The sequence below is a fragment of the Pimephales promelas genome, chromosome 18, assembly GCF_988280905.1.
Source record: "Pimephales promelas chromosome 18, fPimPro1.hap1.1, whole genome shotgun sequence".
In the NCBI taxonomy this organism is placed as follows: Eukaryota; Metazoa; Chordata; class Actinopteri; order Cypriniformes; family Leuciscidae; genus Pimephales; species Pimephales promelas.
In genome coordinates, this window is record NC_142786.1 from 13,976,827 (window position 1) to 13,982,826 (window position 6,000).

A 6,000-nucleotide genomic window follows, 5' to 3' on the forward strand; every position below is an offset into this window, starting at 1 on the left:
GATTCTGTACTACTGCTGACTGAGATAAGCTGACCATGACTTCAGGGTTCACTTCTTCTGAACAGGATTTCATGTACTGTTCCATTTGCAGCGGCATACGTGACAAGCCATCTGCGTCCCCATTTGACTTTCCTGGGCTGTATTTGATGGTAAATCGAAAGTCAGCAAGTTCCGCAACCCATCTGTACGTTGTGGCATTTAACTTGGCTGTTGACATCACATATGTGAGAGGGTTATTGTCCGTGTACACAATGAATGATGGTGCAAGATAGACATAGTCTCTGAACCGCTCACATATAGCCCACTTCATGGCCAAGAACTCCAACTTTCCTGAGTGAAGATGGTAATTTTTCTCAGGAGGGGTTAGGGTCCTTGATCCGTATGCTATAACCACTAACTTGCCTCTTTGCCTTTGATAAAGCACCGCACCAAGGCCTTCCTGTGAAGCATCGCAATGGAGTACAAAAGGTTCATCCAGATCTGGATATCCCAGCACTGGTGGGTTAGATAAATAATCAATTAACTCACAGAGGGCCTTTTGATGTTCATCTGTCCACGTGACTGGATGTGATGACGCAAGCTGTCCTTGGCCATGTTTCCCTTTTCCTTTCCGCTTCATCTGTACTTTCCCTGTTGGTGTCTTTTTTTCGGCGAGCAGCAGATAAAGAGGTGCGGCTTTGCAAGAAAAGTTTTCAATGTAAGACCGGTAGTAGGAGAGGAATCCTAACAACTTTCTCACCTCACCGACTGTCTTAGGGGTCCTTTCTTTCAGTGCTTGGACAGGAGCAACGTCGGCCGGGTCCATCGTGTACCCATCTTTTGTCACCAGCCTCCCTAGGAATCGTACCTGATTTCGGAACACTTCACATTTTCGAGGTGTTAGTTTGACACCATGATTTTGATAGCACTGCAGCACTTTTCTAATGTCCTGGAGATGATCATCAAATGTTTTAGAATGAACTAAGTTATCATCCAAATATGGTTGACATACCTCATCACGCAATTCTCTCAGGCACTCCTCCATGCTCCTTTGGAATTCAGCAGGTGCATTTGACAATCCGAAAGGGACCCTCACCCATTCATATAGTCCCCACGGTGTAATAAATGCAGTGAGAGGTCGGCTGGATTCCTCTACAAACCCCTGGTGATAGGCTTTGCCTTGATCAAGGACTGAAAACCAGGTGTTGCCAGCCAAGCTATCGAGCATGTCCTGTATGTGGGGAATGGGGTGTCTATCTGGAATGGATTTCTTGTTTAACTCCCGATAGTCACAGCAGAGGCGGAGAGTTCCGTCTTTCTTACGCACACAGACTACTGGTGAAGAATATGGTGACTTAGATTTAGTAATCCACCCCTTATTTAACAGATCCTCCAGGTATTCTTTAACCTTTCTGCGAAGTGGCTTCGGGATGGACATGTATGTGTGTTTCACAAATGTGGTATCGTGGAGACGGATTTTTAGCTGGAGAGATGGGATACATCCTACATCGCTGTCATCACGAGCAAAAGCACCACTCTCCTCCCACTTCAGCTCTGCAGCATATTTTGAATTTTTTAGACAATTCGATATATCTGAATTTAAAAGAGCGTCCTGCCCACATACATTGGAGTAAATGGATAAAAATGGTCTCATTTTACAGAAAACACTCTAAATTTTCACACAGTGGTGGAATATTGCATATATTTTATTGTATTTATTCACAATGTTTTGATAAATACATATAAAATCTAAATTTTTTATAAAAATTTTTAATACTTTTTTTTTGAAAATCTGTAACTTTGGACCTGTTTTGTCTATGCCTCTTCTGAAAGTTTCTTTCGATTCCACTAGGTGGCAGTAAACAGGGACAAAAGGAATTTTTTTGATATCTCATTGTACTGAAAAGTTATTGAGATTTATCTGAAAGGAGTCATAGTGTACTTTTACAGTATCCATTTTTGATTACTAAAAGAATTGGGCATACTTGACTTTAAAATGGTGTCCTACACACATACATTGGAGTAAATGGATGAAAATGGTCTCATTTGATAAAAAACATTCTAAATTTCAACACAGTGGTAGAATATTGCATATATTTTATTGTATGTATTCACAATTTTATGATAAATAAGGACAAAAAGTCAGGTTTTGATTTTTAAATTTAGATTTTTAAATTTTGTTTTTAGTTGAGAATCTGTAATTTAGGATCTGTTTGGTCTATTTCCCTTCAGAAAGTTTCTTTTGATTCCACTAGGTGGCTGTAAACAGGGACAAAAATAATTTTTTTGATATCTCATTGTACTGAAAAGTTATTGAGATTTATCTGAAAGGAGTCACTGGCGTCTCCAAATGTACTTTTGAAGTCTCCATTTTTGATTGCTAAAAGAATTGGGCATACCTGACTTTAAAATGGTGTCCTACACACATACATTGGAGTAAATGGATGAAAACGGTCTCATTTGATAAAAAACACTCTAAATTTTAACACAATGGTAGAATATTGCATATATTTTATTCTATTTACTCACAATTTTATGATAAATAAAAATAAAAAGTCAGATTTTGATTGATTTTTAAATTTTATTTTTAGTTGAGAATCTGTAATTTAGGATCTGTTTGGTCTATTTCCCTTCAGAAAGTTTCTTTTGATTCCACTAGGTGGCTGTAAACAGGGACAAAAAGAATTTTTTTTGATATCTCATTGTACTGAAAAGTTATTGAGATTTATCTGAAAGGAGTCACTGGCGTCTCCAAATGTACTTTCGAAGTCTCCATTTTTGATTGCTAAAAGAATTGGGCATACCTGACTTTAAAATGGTGTCCTACACACATACATTGGAGTAAATGGATGAAAATGGTCTCATTTGATAAAAAACACTCTAAATTTTAACACAGTGGTAGAATATTGCATATATTTTATTGTATGTATTCACAATTGTATTATAAATAAGGACAAAAAGTCAGATTTTGATTCATTTTTAAATTTTGTTTTTAGTTGAGAATCTGTAATTTAGGATCTGTTTGGTTTATTTCCCTTCAGAAAGTTTCTTTTGAATCCACTATGTGACGGCGAATATATAAAAAAAGAATTATCTTTCTATCACCTAAGCGGTAAATTTCTTTACCAGACCAGTAGTCAACAATGTTCTTTGCACCGAGGAGCCCCATGTAGACGACAAGTGCCATGTACGAATACAGTTCATGTGCATCGAAAGGCAACCAATGGAAACGTTTTCCAGCCTCCGACCTCTTTTGTGCAAAGCTGTTGGTGTTCATCACAATGGTTTCCACCACAGAGCTTGAGAAGAAGAGCTGGAAGAGCTGCAACGGGGAATAGATCCTGTCCATTACAAGCTGCGCTCCCGGGTTTCTCTTTGGAAGAAAATTTGGTAGCGCTGGAACCTCATCCTCCACACTGCAGGGTCATTCCACCTTTCTGTGCCATCATCCTCTGACATCGCACTTGCTGACCTTTTCGTCCCACGTACAGATGGAGCTCTGCATGGTAGGAGTTCCACCTCTCTGTGGCCGCCTCACAGAATCACCAATAGATGGTGTGGGGGTCTTGGAGGTTTGAGGTGGGACAACCTCCTTGCTGGTGCATGGCTGATCTGGCTGCCACTCATCGCCACTGTCCAGACTGCAAAACAAAACAAATGTGTAAATACACATTTGATTCAGAAATGCATGCTAATATTACACACAAAAATTATTCACATATGCACATAACAGATTCAAAATAATAATTTGTAAATCCACATAAGATACACAAATACATGTGGGCAAAAATAAAGGAGCACAACTTGTGCATGCACCACATCAAATATGACAGAAACATGCAAAATGCATTTCATGTATAGATAATATATTATGTATACAGCTTTGGTGCATTTGCTTTTTGACACATACACAATTTAATTGATGAACAAATATGTGCATGCATGTTCGTTTTAGTATGTGTGCTAAAATGTTACATGCAGATTTATTTTCCAGGCATTTATTCATCAATTGAACTGAAACATGACACACCTGCATGCATCAATGAAACTGAGGAGCAACACCTGGAAACATTGCATGCAACTAGAGTCCTGCGCGGGACTGTTTTCTTCATCCCGCTCCTGCCCGCACCCGCCGAATTTCTGACCATCACCGCCCGCTCCCGCAACGTATGTGTTCCGCTCCCGCCCGCACCCGCAAAATGTATGTCCACTCCCGCCCGCACCCGCAAAACTCTGAGAATTTATTCCCGCACAATAATAGAGATGCATTGATTTTGTGTCTTCTCCCGTCCCGCAGGAAAAAAAAACACTTATTTGTATTACTATTATTAAAGAGATTCATGGGGTTGTTTGTTTCGTTTCCCTGGCCCGCATGTATTCTGATGCACTGATCAGGAAGATGAATCCTGGCTATCGTTCGGGGACATTTAAAATGCTTAGGCTACCGCACGTTTCTCAAGTACTTTGATTTTGGCTATTGTATTCCGTCAGGCTTGATAATAATGTAATTATTGTAAATGAACAGAAAGCAAGTCTGAAAGCAGCTAGCTTATGAGAACAAGACAAAACACAATACATTCAAATATAATTTCATTTTTATCAAAACCTTTTAAACCTTTTTTTAACATTTATCAAGCACCATCCCAGGGCACATAAAAAAAGACTGCTTTGCAAAAAAAAAAAAAAAAAAATATAGACGAGTATTTTTGCACATTTGTCAGAATGAACAAAGTCCAGTTCCTTTCCGTCTTTGTCACAGACAATTGAGAAACTTCTCCTAATGTCAGACTTGCCTTTCTTAGTTTTTGTGCTGAAAATACCTCTTTTGAGGTTATTTTCCACGTCATTTATTGACATCTTCTCATTCTCCATCATGTGAAGGCTACCTCCTGATCCCGCAGCCGTTTTTTTTCGCTGCCCATTCCCGCCCGCATCAAAGTTCAAACCGCCCGCTCCCGCGAGATTTGCGTTGGGTCCCGCGGGACCCGGCGGGACCCAATCCCAATGCAGCCCTCTACATGCAACCATTGCAATTGAAGCACGTGCAAACTACAAATATGCAACAAAGAAAAAAAAAAAACTTTTTAGCACGTGTGCCCCAAACAGCTTAGCAAAACCACCCAAGCATATTTGAACTATGGCAAAAATATATCCATGGTTATGCTCGTTTATTATTGCATGCATATGTTTTTGGGTGCAAAATGAATATCAAATATACATGCACAAACATTTACGCAAAAAAAACAAAACGAAGAAAAAAATGCACATGCATTAGCAAGACCACCCATGCTAACGCATGTGCGTTTTTGAATTAGAGCGCGCATAGTTTGCGACATTTCTCGATGTCTAATGCATGAATATTTTAAACAATTGTTGCATGCATTCGTTCATGAAATAAAAAAATATAACGTTTATAAGTTTGAATGTGTACTTACTCAAATCCTGGATCCTCTCCAAGTTCAGAAGCAGCCAGTCTGACAGAGTCGAAACTTGCATTACAAGTCGCTCTCTCGATCGAGCTCCGCCAAAACAGCCTCGACACCGACAAAAACCTTTCTTGAAGCCATTGTCCAAAGACAAAACACTCCAAAGCACGCAATAACTCGAAAAACACTGTCCAAATCACCAAACTATCCCGAACTTTACTCCAACTCGTCTGCGTCAATCGCTGGCGCCAGCTGAAATTTGAAGATGAAGCCCCGCCTTCTCGTCTTTAGAAGGCCAAATCTCAGCATCTGAGTGGCTTAGAGACATGATCGAGGTGTCTATTGGTAGCTGAGAAGCTCAGCTTTCCTGACGTACAACGCAATATTTGATGACGTCATCAAAAATTGCGGCTATCGAAGACAATCAAACCTAAGATTTATCAGAGGATTTGCTCTTATCTTGCACCGCATGTTTTGATCTGGACATCGGTGACATATTACAGTGTCATTTGACCATGCATGCTCGTAGACATGTGAAAATGGTCTCATTTTGAAGAAAACAACCTAAAGAACGAGCTGATATAAATTTTGTGGC

General features: G+C 39.5%; 1 long non-coding RNA gene across 1 annotated transcript; it reads right to left on the reverse strand.

Moving 5' to 3' along the window:
• Positions 1–1,526: 1,526 nt before the first annotated feature.
• LOC148970947 (uncharacterized) lies at positions 1,527–5,771 on the reverse strand. Its single transcript, XR_016147367.1, has 2 exons — positions 5,415–5,771; positions 1,527–3,620 (listed from the first exon to the last, which is right to left on the reverse strand). It is a non-coding gene; the product is annotated as an uncharacterized LOC148970947 (long non-coding RNA).
• Between the last annotated feature and the right edge of the window lie 229 nt (positions 5,772–6,000).